At 37.6% G+C, this 14,386-nt stretch overlaps 1 protein-coding gene and 1 pseudogene across 10 annotated transcripts in view; one reads left to right on the forward strand and one right to left on the reverse strand.

Moving 5' to 3' along the window:
* GPHN (gephyrin) overlaps positions 1-14,386 on the reverse strand; it is a 634,470-nt gene that overhangs the window by 541,029 nt on the left and 79,055 nt on the right. The window lies entirely within an intron of this gene.
* On the forward strand, positions 871-2,271 carry LOC142426068 (BAG family molecular chaperone regulator 4 pseudogene; annotated as a pseudogene).

Consider the following 14,386-nt stretch of genomic DNA (forward strand, 5'->3'; position numbering starts at 1 on the left):
GAGAGATGTTGAACAGTGTAAGATATGACAAAATAATAATAATTTATAAATTATCAAGGGTTCATGAGGAAAGGGGCAATGGGGAGGGAGGTGGGAAAATGAGGCGCTGATATCAAGGGTTCAAGTAGAAAGCAAATGTTTTGAGAATGATGATGGCAACAAACATATAAATATGCTTGAGACAGTGGATGGATGTATGGATTGTGGTAAGAGTTGTACAAGCCCCCAATAAAATGATTAAAAAAAAGAATTCTATCACTGTTATTCCTCTACTAAAACCCTTTCAATAACTGCTTATTGTACTCTTAAAAATATTAAAGTCTTTATAATGGCAAAAATATATATATTCAGTTGAAGAATAAAATGAGAACATGCAGAAGCAATATTGAGAGAAATAATAGCTAAGAACTTTCTAAAATTAATGCTACACAGGAAGCCACAGATTCAAGATCACGGAACACCAAACAGGGCAAGTAAATTAAGCATAAATAGACATGTGTGCACACATACCCAAAGGCATATTCAAACTGTATAAAGCCAGATTTTAACCACCTCACCTATAAATAAACAAGCATAAAACTTTCAACAAACTGCTGTTTAAAAAATACAAGAGAATTAGCCAAAAAAGTGCTAATGGGGAATTATATACCCAAAAAAAAGTTATCCTTCAAAAGTAAAAGAAAAAATTTTCTCAAACAAAAGTTCAAGAAAGTAATTGTGAGTAAACTTTCCCTATAAAAATATTAAAAGAAGCTTTTCAAATAATGAAGACATCAATCAAATACATGGGTCGAACAGAAGAGCAATAACAGAAAGCACTAGGGGAAAAATGAGGGAAAAATAAATGTGTTTCGGGGGGCAGTAGAACCCATGCTGGCCCTGAGGTGCTGAGACTACCGCCCTACTGACGGTCCACCTTATTTATGGCCACTACTATGGGCCAGGGAGTGGGGATGTGCCTGTACACCCACCTCTCCACCATTATATCCTCCTCGCTCGAAACCTCCCCAGCCTCCCATTTCCTAGAGGGTGCATGGGGGCAGCCCGGCTGAGACAAGCCGGCAGACAGAAGCAGAGGAGGCGATGGTTACCATCCCTCTGGTGGTGCCTGGCCAGAGTCAGGTTGAAGTGGAGGAAGCCACCACGAAGAGGCACCTTATCTTAACTACAATTCTAACTGTTGGAACTCTCCAGGCCAGACTTGAGCTCCTTACCCAAGTAAGATCAGAGATACAAAGTCAGGGTCTGAATTCATATACTATTGGAGCATATGGCCCACCATACACCCCTGGACCTGGGGCAAATACTGCCGCATATTCTGGGGGTTATTATGCATCTGGCTATAGTTAGACCAGTTACTCCACAGAAGTTCCAAGCACGTATCATTCACCTGGCAACAACCCAAGCGTAGTCTCTCAGTTATAGCTCCAGCAGGACTGCCAAACTGAAGTATTCCTCTTAGGGGACAGGTACCAGGATATCCTACTTCACAGAACCCTGGAATGACGCTGCCTCGTTATTCTTATGGGGATGGTAATTGTAGTGCTCCACAATCAGATGTGGACCAAGTGTGCAACCACAAGAGGATTTATGGGCTTCTCCTGGTGCTTATGGAATGGGAACCCGTTACCCCTGGCCCTCAGCTACACCCTCAGCACCACCTGGGAATCTCTATGTGACTGAAAGTACTTCATCGTGGCCTAACAGCAACTTCCTCAACTGACTCCTTCAAAAACACCTCATCAGTCCAAGGAGTCTTCATACTCCTTCCTATAAGCAATCGGATTAAGGCGTGAACTGGCACAACTTTCCTTGTAGTGTCCATCAGTACGAATCTTCGGAGACAATGAACATGAAAATTCAGATATTTTAGATCCTCAAGTCCAATATAGTGCTGAGCCTTAACTGTATGATAATACCACTAATGATCTCCCAGGAAATCAAGATCGAAGTAATAATCATCCTGAAGAGTGTTTATCTTCTGATGAAGGTGCTCCTCCAAGTATTTTTAAAAAACAACAACCATAAATGTGCTGGAGAAGGTCCAGTATCTTGAGCAACAAGTAGCAGAATTTGTACTGAAAAAGACAGACAAAGCATTGACTTCTAGAAGAAATGCTAAACAAGGAACTTTTAGAATTGGATTCCATGGAAACTAGGAACCAGGAATCTGTCCGGCAGGCCAGGAAAGAGGCTGTTTGTAAGATTCAGGAAATCTTGGGAAAATTGGGGGGAAAGGGGATTGTAAAAGGGTTTAGATGGGGTTTATGAAAGCCTGTTACTAACTTGACCAAAGGACTCTTAATTTTGGTTAATAACCCTCTTTTGAGATGGAAGCAATACATTCCACCTTTCCTTTGCTTTTCACACTGCAAAGTCTGACAACTGACTTAGAAAATCATTGTAGTAATGAGCTGTCTTCAGACCAATGAATGTAGTAGGACACTACGGAGTTATTGCCAAGTAAGGTTACTCCTTCCCTAAGAAATGTATGGATATTTTCAAGCTGCTATCAAGCAGGAGGGAAGTACTATATGTAACAGGCTTATCAGAAACATACCAGATGAGACTGGATATGATCTCAGACAAACAGGCTCATTTTTGTCTTTTTTTAAACAGCTGGATTGTCAATTTTTTGTACATTATGACTGCTTCCCATGTACACTTCATGTGTAAATTATAGCTTGGACTTCATTTAGCCTTCATGGATCTGTTTGGTGTGTTATTTGCAGTTCATATAGTAATATGTTTAATATTATTTCAAGAGACCATATTGACAGCCAGGAAGTACGGAAATTCTAAACGAACTTGTTATCTTTTCAACACTTGAGTACACTGCAACGTGTAGTGAGTTCCTGAGGTGAGCTGCTGGTCTCCCTCTTTCTACAGCTCACTATGCACGTCTATCTTCACGGTACTAGTGGACGATAAATGCGCATTGATGCAGGAATCAAAATATTTGCGAACCTCTCTTTTGCTTTTTACCATATCTTAGATAAAGATACACTTTAAAATGGCTTTTTTAACCAAGTTTTCTTTTTACTACTGCTGTTTCTATAGAGAAAGCAATGTGACAGATGATAAACTGTGGCCACAGTTAGTAGAAATAACAAGTCAACAAAATGAAGATGATCCCTTTGGTAAGATCATTTTCCATCTACAATCAGTTTCACTTTCCAGATCCCTATGAGCAGATTTCAACTCAGTTTAGAGAAGAAAACAATGAGGGTAAAAGGGGATTCATGCTCAGGGACTGAATCAGCCATAGCTAGAGAGGAAAATTATTTGTGTTTTTAAAGGTTATATTTGATAATTAACTCTATTACCCTATTGTAAATTGCTCAGAAAGAACTGCCTGTTTTATAAAAAGATGTTTATTGCCATTATTAACAGTCTTCTTAGAACCAAATTTATGGAAGGAGTGTGAAGAGCGGTAGTTGGGCTTGCTAAGTAGCACTAATGCTGTTCTAGAGAAAAGATTGTGTAAATAACTTACTTTTTACATGAGGTGAGTTTTAGTATACGGTATCTGTTATTGGAAAAACAGCTGTTTCTTAATAAGATTTTCAAGTGATACTTTTTTTAGACTACCAAGCCTATAGATAATAAATCTATCAGCTATCTCCTTCCTTTAGAAACAAAGCCAAACTGATAAAAACACTTTATGCTGAGAAGAAATTTAGTAAAAATACTGGTTAGATTTTGTAGTTGGGATGAGCGATTTTAAAATATGCTATGATAATCTTATTCTAGCGTTTGATCTTTGACTTAATATAGGAATGCTAAAGTTTTCTGTGAAAATTAAATTATTATTAAAGCTAAACATTAAAAGACGGTACAGGACCTTAAGGCTAAGTTACCATAAACCAGTGATATGATGACTAATACAAAATAGAAAATTGGTATTTAACTTACCAAGTCCCTAAACTGCCATTTTCCATGAAGTCTTGATTTGTCTGTATATATACACATACACATAAGGTAAAGATAGGCATATATTTGTATGTATGTGTATGTTTAAATGGTTATTTAGACTATAGAAGAGTTATAAAAATAGTACAGTATTCCTGTGTAGCTTTTATCCAGGTTCCCCTTAGGTTAACATCTTATATGCCATTGAACATTTATTGAAATTATAGAATTAATCTTGCTTTAATAATATCAGCTACAGTAGAAAACGAGATTTTATGAATCTCCCCACGAATGTCCTCTTACTGTTCCAGCATTACACACTGCATTAGTTGTCATGTCTCTGTAGTGTCAACCACACTGCAGCCTAGTAGGAGGTGTACATGGTGTTGTAATGTATTCTGATGTTGTTAATCTTGATTCCTAGACAAAGGTGGTGTCTGCTAGAATTCTCTATGGTAAATTCTTATGTTTCCCATTGTAACTACTACATATCTGGTAGTGAGATATTTTAAGAGTATGCAAATGTTTTATTTCTGCTTAAAAATTTTTGCACTCACTTTAGTATCCATTGGTAGATATTGCTTGTGACAATTACTGTGTTATTCTAATGGTGATTTTCTGTTCAATTATTTCTACATTTGTTCATTATAATTCTGTAAGGAAAAGTTGTCACTTCTGTATTGACATTTTTCATTCTAATGGTAATCAGGATGCGTACAAGTTTTAGAATTTAAAGATGTTAAACCATGTGAAAATGATTCAAAATACTTCCAAAAAATGAAAACTACGTTTGTAGCCTCTCTCAGAAAATATAATGAATGTAAGAAGGGGACTTGTATTTATGATTTACAGAATTGGATCAACTTTTGACCTAATAATGTCATACTGAACTCAAATTTTTCTTGAAGTTTAACATCTGGGCCCATATTATTTTGGGAATCATTTTGTCAAAATCTTGAATAAACATACCCAGACGTTAAAAATAAATAAATAAATGTGTTTCTTTTATTAATTAACCTAAAATTAAAAGTTTAAGGTAATAGTAATATCAATGTTTTACATATTTATAGCATATGGAAAAATGAAATAAACACCAGCAATATCACAAGAGTTAAAAATGGAGGAGCTGTGACCACTCTGTTAAAAGTTACCTGCGTTATACATCAAACAATTCGAAGGTAAGTAAAAAAACACAGCTACCAAAATCACAGACCATGTTAAGCAAGATCCCAACAGGAAGGTGCTGTTATCTCTATGGAGGCCTTTACATTTTTGAAGACGGTGTTTCAGGATTCTTCTCTGACCTCAAAATTGATTTTTTTTTCCCAATCACAAAAAGTTTACTTTTTTCTTTTAGGCACCCTAATGTGACTAAGACACATTTATTACTGAAGGAACATGTCTGTGCCTTCCCCTAATGACAGGCTTAAAATGTTGTCGAGCTAGCTTACAGTGACCCTTTGCAGAGTACAACAGAACACAACACTCCCCAGTCCCTCTCGCCGTATTCACAATTGTTCTTTAGTCACAGAGACATATTTAAACATTCTTTGTTTGGAAGAAACCCAGATGTGTATGAACTGGAATTCTCCCAGCATTACTTTTTGACTGGCATATTCTTATCTGAGGGTAGCCTGAGATGATTTTAAGTTGTATATTGCAAAAATCCTTGAACAACCATTGAAATAGGTTTTAATAGAAAAGGGAGTGAGTGATAGATATGAGGTTACAAAATTTGTGGGGAAATGCAATTAAAAGATAAGTCATTTTAATTATGACTGGTCTAAATATATCAGTTAAAAAGACTGCTCATTGGATTACCTCTCCTGCCCCACCCCTGCAAAAAAACAAAACAAAACCCTCAAGACTCACTACATGCTGCCTATAAGAAACTTATTTAAAACACAAAAACTCAGATTAAAAGAAAAGGGATGAAGAAAGAGATAATATCCTAATTATTAAAATGAAATGAATTGCTATATTAATTCAGACAAAGCTGACTTTATAAAAAGATCATCAAGAATAAAAGGGGATATTGCATAATATTAAAAATGATCAACTCTCCAAGAAGACATATCATAAACATGCATGTCAAAGTACATGAGGTAAAATCTGTCAAAACTTAAAGAAGAATTTTGTTTTAAATCTAAAATTAGAATTTTAAACTTCAACACTTCTCTATCTTAGTAATTGGTAAGTCAATAAGGAAATTGGAAAATCAATAAGGATATGTATCACCTGAATATCACTATCAATTAATTTGTTCTGATTGACATTTACAGCACACTCTATCCAACAACAGCAAGGTACATACTAATTTGAAGCTTACACAAAATATTCCTTAAGATAGACTGCATTTTGAGTCATAAAGCACATCCTAATAAATATTAAAGTATATTAATCATATATTGAGAGTACATTCTCAGACCATAATGACACTAAGCTAGAAAAAACTAGCAAGAAAAACTTAAAAATCTCCAAATATTAGGCAGGTATTAGCTACATTTCTGAATAAGTATTAAGTCATAAGAAATTTTGTCAAAATTATGAATCTGAAGTATTCATTGCTGAATTCCACATTTAAAGAAAAAATGATAGCAGTGATTTAATACTTAAAAACCAATTGATGTAGTTCAAGTTAAAAAGAAATATTATATGAATGAATGCAAAAGAACTGAGAAAAGCCAGCACCCTTTATAAGAAGCACTCCCTGCAAACTAAGAATAGAAGGAGACTTTCTCAACTTAAAGAAAAGCTACAAACCATCTAGTTAACATACTGAATTTTGAGAGAGTAAAACCTAACCTCCTCAATGGAATTAATGAGGAACAGTGAGATGTTACCTTTCGCTATTCCTATTCAACATAATATCCTTAGATAACCAACTAACCCAAGAAAAAGGGGGGGGGGAGAAGGTGTACAGATTGTGAAGATATAAAAGCATATTTGTTCATGGATGACATGATTTTCTAAGTAAAAACATCTCAAAAAATCATGCATAAAACTCTTGGAATGAATAAGGAATCACAGCACATTTGTAGGATAGTAAGTTAATACACAAAAGTCAGTTGCTTACCTGTACACTAGAAATAAACATGTGGAATTTAAAATTAAAAATATAAGAGCATTTACATTAGCAGCAAGCACATCAGTAAAAGAGTAACTCAGAAGTAACCTACACAAATATTATCAACAGATGGTAGGCACAGAGCAAAAGCAATTCAATGGAGAAAGGACCATCTTCTTTAACAAATGTTATCAAAATAGCTGGACAGTCAAATGAATAAAAAATTATGGGGGAGATCTAGACGCAGACCTACAGACTTTATACTTCTTGCCAAAATTAACTTTAAAAAGGATCACAGACTTAGCTAGAAAACTATAAAATGCCCACAAGAATAGGGAGTAGAAAATCCAAATGATCTTGGATGTAGAGCAATGGTTTTTAGATATGCCACCAAAATGATTCAGCAAAGAAAAATTGGTAAGTAGGACTTCACTAATCTTTGTAAGTTCTGATCCGTTAAGAACATTAAATGAGAAGCCATAGACTGAGAGGATTGGATGGGGGGAAAAACATATCTGACAAAGGAAATATATCTAAATATACAAGTAACTCTTAAAATTCAACAATAAGAGTAACAACCAACCAAATTTTAAAATAGGCAAAATACCTGAACACATACTTCACCATAGAAGATGTACAGACAGCAAAGGAAATAACATTAAAAGATCAACATCAATCGAAACCACTATCATGCATTAAAATAACTGAAATCCCAAACACAGATAACATCAAATACTAGGGAGGATATGGAGTAATATATATTCTCATTCATTACTGATGGGATTACAAAATGGTACAGCCATTTTAAATCTAAGTTTCTTATAAGCTAAACATAGACGTAACATGCAAGCCAGTAATTATACTCCTATGCATTTACCTAAATGAATTGAAAACTAATATTTTCTAAAAGTCACACACAAAAATTGAAGCAACAAAGACATCACTCAAATGAAAAACTAAACTATGGTGTGTCCATGTAATAAAATATTACTCAGTGATAAAAAGAAATGAGCTGTCAAGCAAAAAAAAAAGATATGGAAACAGGTGCATAATGCTAATAAAAGAAGCAAGTTTGAAAATGGCACAAAGGAAGGTAAGTCAGAAGTACTGCTCCTAGGATTCCAGTTCACAGAGCAGTTTGTGTTTAAAATTGTCTTTGCAATCACTGAATGCGATCAGTGACAAACAAGTTGTCTCAGCAATACACTTGCCTATCTCTTAATGGTTCCTTAAAACAGCATGATACCCCACCACCCCCCAAATAGAGGGGGGGACATGAAGTTCAGTTAGTTCAAAGCACATGATTAAATCTAATGAAGAGTTTAATGAAATGAATCGTAATTGGAGGAAAGTCTTATAGATGGCAGCCCAATACATAACCACGGTTCCACAGGGCTCCTTGTAGAATACTAGAACTCTATTCATTGCAAGGAACTGTGAGCAAACTCAAACTGGATAGCTTAGAGAGATGAAGTATGCCTTCAGAAGTGTAGCACCCTATATAAAGGATATGTCAGGGGGGGAAAGCTTCAATTTTAAATACTTTGTTTCATAAAGGTTCCCATGATCTTGTATCACTATTTTTAACTCAACGTGATACACTATGATTCTCATTACATGCTATAGAAACGGCAAAACTATAGCAGCAGTAAAGACCAGTAAATATCAGGAATCTTACGAGAGAATGAGGAAAGAATAGGTAATACACAGGCGATCTTAAAGATATTAAAACTAGTGTGTATAATATTATAAGGGTGATTATATGACATATATATGATATATTTCAATTTTCAGAGGGTATTAACACCCCCTTGGTTTAAACTGATATTTCATAAGTTTTAGTTGTAGTACTAAACAATATGTGTGCTAATCACCTTTAAAATTTTCTATTTTTCACATGCAATCAAAACAAGGTAAAATTTTTTGCAAGTTGTTAATGGTGCTATAATATATACTTTGAAAAACTCGTTTAAATTGATTGTAGAATGTTATTCCAATTAGAAAAGCACCTATATGTGTATGCTGATATTTTCTTATATATCTCAATTTTAATAAAACATTTAATGAGACACGTTTCCCCTTCACCCCAAGAAGGCCAGAGAAGAAACCCCTTCATTAATTAAAAGTATCAAACACTTTCAAAAGAAAATTACCAAAAGTAGCTCCACTATAAACCTAATAACCTAAATTAGATAGTCTTACTGCTCATTCAGGATATTAATGAATTAGGGTTCAAAATTTTCACATATAATGTTTGATGTCTATACACATAAGAATCACATAGGTTAACATGAGTTTGGGAAATATTTAATAAGGAATCCACATGAATATCACATGATTACAAAAGTTCTGATTAGATAGATTACCCAAATTATTAACTCTAAATATACTTACATGCCATATAAAGTCATCTTTTTCTGCCTCTGACATTACTCTCATAGTATCAATCAAGTGGATGATAAATCTAAATTATACACTATAGTGCTATATTAAAAAGTTGTCATATCCTATCAGAAATTATTATAATGCATTTTTAAATAAGAAAAGGCAGTTTTCTTTCCATTTGAATTTTTGTGATTGAAGTCTTCACTCAACATGTATTATTAATGCAGCTCCTTGATATCAAAGATAGAACTCTAGAAAATATATAATTTTCTAAATTGACACTTATTGTCTCTATCTCTACCTACTTCTTGATTCTGTCTAACCACAATAGGATAACAGGGGATATCATATATAATTTTCACTACATATCCCTTTGATATGGTATAAAAAATGTAATGAACATAAAATCTAACATTTCTGAATTAAGTGTTTTGGTGTCCCACATCTAAAAAAAGAGCTATATGTTTGAGGGATTCTCTAGAAACTTCTGCTTTTGGATAGAATATATTAAATCACAAAAGAGTGTCACTCTCACCCTAAAAACAAAAGCATTCTGATTAGACCCAAAAGATCACTATTAGAAACTATCACGAACTAGGAGGCAAGGAAATCTAGACACGAATAATCCACAAAAAGAAAACAAGAGCCAATTTTATTCTTAGGAAAGCAACAACAGCAGCAAATGGAAGCCGCCACAACTTTAGACTTTGCCCTTTCGAAGTTCACAACATCCTTCAAAGGGCACACCAAAAGGGTCAGATTTGGAAACCCCACTAAGTGAATTGGACTCTACCTTAAACACACGAACTGCAAAGGATGCCTAATAATTGTCTGTCAGGCTGGCATACTGTGGTGGTTTGTGTTTGATGCTGAAACTAGGTAATGCTGAAAATTATGTCACTGGTATTTCAGTGGCCAACATGGTTACCTAAAGTAAACAAATTTCGACTAAGCTTCCAGACTAACTAAGAACAGCCAACTAAGGAGAACTCAGCTCCTCACTTCAGAGGAAGGAGTTGCTGAAATCCTTATACATAGCTTAAAAACACTGTCAGATACTGGGGCCTAATAAGTGGAAGCAGACATTGTCAGGGATAGTGCCAGAGGATGGGCCCCTCCAGTCCGAGGGCACTCTAAATGTGACTGAGGAGAGGCTGATCTCTCAAAGTAGAATAAACCATGGTGATATGAGTCAGGTAAAACCTGTGGAAGTAGAGGCTTCAGGATATTCATTAGCTTATAGGGCATTACTCAAGGTAAGGAGAAACAGCTGCAAAACTCTGTTAATGATTGGAACTTGGAATGTGGGCAGTACGCATCTTGGAAAATTTGAAGTGTTCAAAAATGAAATGGAAACTATAATGATCTGTATCCTAGGCATTAGTGGGATGAAATGGACTGGGTTGACCATTTTAAGTCAGAAAAATGATATGATTTACTATGCTAGGAATAACACAATCAAGAGGAAATGACATTCAATGTCAAGAAGGATATTGCAAAATCATTCATGAAATACAATGCTGTCTGTAGTAGGACTGATTATATTGGTCCATCTTCAAGGAAAGTGAATCAAAACTATTATTCAAATGTATGCACCAATCACAAAAGCTAGTCAGAAATAAATTGAAGAATCCTACCAACAAATTCAGTCCAAAATTGATCAAACGTGCAATTAATTACATAATTATTAGTGAATGGAACGCAAAAGTTGGGAAGAAAGAAGAGTAGTCAGAAAATATGGACTTGATCTGCGTCTGTGTCCTGGACCCTGAGCCTCCTCCCACCTTCTGCTCCTGGATCTGCTTGCTCCTGCCCGAAGCCTCCACAGCTGGGACTGACCAGCCTCCCCACCGAGGTGAATCATTGACTTGGATTCCCATGAAGCATGTTCCCCTGGTGGTGCTGGGGTGGAAGGGTTTCTGGTTTGAACCCACCACTGGCTCTTGGGGAGAAAAATGTGGCCATGGGCTTCCCTGAGGGGTGCACCTTGGGTACCCACCAGGCAGCTGTGTTCTCCGTCCAGGGAGGGTGGCTCTGAGCCAGGGCTGGCTGCAGGGCAGTGGGTGTGGCTGAGCCAAGCCTCCTGGATTGACTTTAAGGGGTTCACTCACACTCACTGCTGGAGAGGAGAGGGAGTCCATGCCTGACTCCTGGTGCCCCTGTGGGACTGGGGAGGACTGCCCCTAGGAGTCCAAGGCCCCCACTCATCAGTGGAGGAGAAATGGTCCTCTTTCTCCTGAGGAGCGGCCGTAGTTTGAGACAGCGGGCCAAAAAAAAAGAAAATATGGAGTTTGTAGAAATGAAGCTGGGCATTGCATGATTGAATTGTGCAAAAACCAATGATTTGTTCATAGCAAATACCTTTCTCAAAAACACAAGCGTTTACAAGACACATGGACTTCTGATGGGGAAAAAAACATACAAATCCAATTAACTACATATGTGGGGAAAAAGACGGAGCAGCTCAGTATCAGCAGCTAGAACTAGGCCAAGATTGACTGTGGAACAGACCAGTCATTGCTTATATGTAAGTTCAGGATAGAGCTGAAAAAAATGAAAACAAGCCCAAGAAAGTCAAAATACCACACTTTGAGTCTGTCCCACCAGAAGTCTGAGAATACTTCAAGAAAAGACGTGATGCTTTCAGCACTAATGACAGAGGATCTGATGTGCTGTGGGAAGACACGAGGGAGGGACAAGATGAAAGTAAAAGGAAACAGAGGAAAGAAGGAGGATGCCAAGGACATTTATAGAGGCCCAGATACAAAGCTGTACATATGTAAATATATATATATATACATATATATATATAAAATGAGAGGGGAAAAGAACTATGTACTCTTTATCTATATGTGGAGAATTAAGGTAGCATCTTATGATCCAGCAATCCCCCTACTGGGCATATACCCTGAAGAGACAAAAAACAAACCATGGCCAGACATCTGTGCCCCAATGTTCATCGCGGCACAGTTCACAATTGCAAGGAATTGGAAACAGCCCAAATTCCCATCAACAGACGAATGGATAAAAAACTCTGGTACATAAATAAAATGGAGTATTACGCATCCCTAAAAAGCAATGATGAACGCATGAAGCATACTGCCGCATGGGAAGAACTGGAGGGAATAATGCTTAGTGAAGTAAGCCAAGCACAAAAGGACAAGTATTACATGAGTCCGCTGAGGCCAGCTAAAAAATAAAATTCAAAAGGGGCATAGGGAAGAAGATGCTGTACACATACGTCCCTGGGGTGAGGCCCAGGTAATATGGCAGGGGCCAGACTAAACTCAGGGATCCATATCATAGCCCATGAAAAGGGAAGATGGAAAAAGTTATGGGCAGCCAGGAGAACAGGGGACTAATCCACACAAGAGGAGGGTGTTGATTGTGTTTCCACAGGGAAAGAGAGACCAGACTTCAACCTGGAGCTCCAAGACAAGAACGCAACACACTGACATGAAACAGGGAACCGATAGAGAGGCCTGAGGGGCCGGCCGCATTGCCAGCTAAGTGTACAGCACCACCCTGCCCCAAAGAATTCAATTCAGAGGACAGCACTGACGCTACAGCTCAAGAAGATGGCAAGAGGAACTGGTCTGGTCAGAGCACACAGGAGCCAATGAGGGGGCATAGGGGGAAAAAAAAAGAGTGACACACATCCTGGCTCACCAAGCCCTGAGGACAATGTTCCTGCTCAGAAAAGCAATACACAGAGATGACCACAGGCCCGGCCCGACCATGCGACATGCGACACAGTGTTCCTCGTTGACCCATAGCACCATTGGGGACAACACTAGAGACACACAGTGGGAATTGTGCCCGTCAAGAGCTTGCCACGCTGAAGCCAGCCTCTGGGGGCATGCAGCAGAACAGGTGTTTTGAGAATGATGCTGACAACATATGTATGAATGTGCTGGGCACAAATGATGTATGTACGGATTGTGAAGAGTTATATGAGCCCCTAATAAAATGATTTTTTTAAGAATTAAGTAAGCAGATAGACACTGGGCCTCAACTCAAGTTCTCCCTCAACACAAGAGCAATTTGTTCTAACAATCTGGCATTCTGTGATGCTCACCTTCCCGACACAATTGCTCAAGACAAAGCAGGTGCATAAGCAAATGTGGTGAAGAAAGCCGATGGTGCCGGCTATCAAAGGATACAGCATCTGGGGTCTTAAAAACTTGAAGATAAACAGCGGCCATCTAGCTCAGAAGCAACAAAGCCTACATGGAAGAAGCACACCAGATTGTATGATCACGAGGTGGCAATGGGATCAGGTATCAGGCATCTAAGACCCAGAACAAAATCATACCCAATGTTAATGGGGGTGAGGGGGGGTGTTGAAGGGGGCATAGAGTGGACACCCAATGCCCACCTGTAGACAATTGGACATCCCCTCACAGAGGGGTCACAGGAAAGAGATGAGCCAGTCAGGGTGCAGTATAGCACCTATGAAACACACAACTTTCCTCTAGTTCTTTGATGCTTCCTACCCCACACTATGACTTCAATTCTATCTTACAAATCTCATTAGACCAGAGCGTGCACACTGCTACAGATAAGAGCTGGAAACACAGGGAATCCAGGACAGATAAACCCCTCAGGGACAATAAGGAGAGTAGAAATACCAGGAGGACTAGGGGAGGGTGGGGGGGAGAAAGGGGGATTCGATAACAAGGATCAACCTAGAATGCCTTCCCAGGGGTATGAATAACAGAAAAGTGGGTAAGGAGCAATGGAGAACAATGTAAGATATCGAAATAATAGTCTATAATTTATCAAGGATTCGTGAGGGAGGACAGGCGGGGGAAGGATGGGGAAGAAATGGGGAGTGGATATCAGGGGCTCAAGTGGGAGGGGAATGTTTTTAAAATGATGATGTTGACATATGTGCAGATGTGCTTGGCACACTGGGTAAATGTATGGATTGTAATAAGAGATTTAAGAGGCCCCAATAAAAGTATTTAAATTTTAAAAAATGAACATTATTCATAAAGAAAGGAAAAGGTCATTAAAAAG

The sequence above is a fragment of the Tenrec ecaudatus genome, chromosome 14 (genome assembly GCF_050624435.1).
Source record: "Tenrec ecaudatus isolate mTenEca1 chromosome 14, mTenEca1.hap1, whole genome shotgun sequence".
Lineage (NCBI taxonomy): Eukaryota > Metazoa > Chordata > Mammalia > Afrosoricida > Tenrecidae > Tenrec > Tenrec ecaudatus.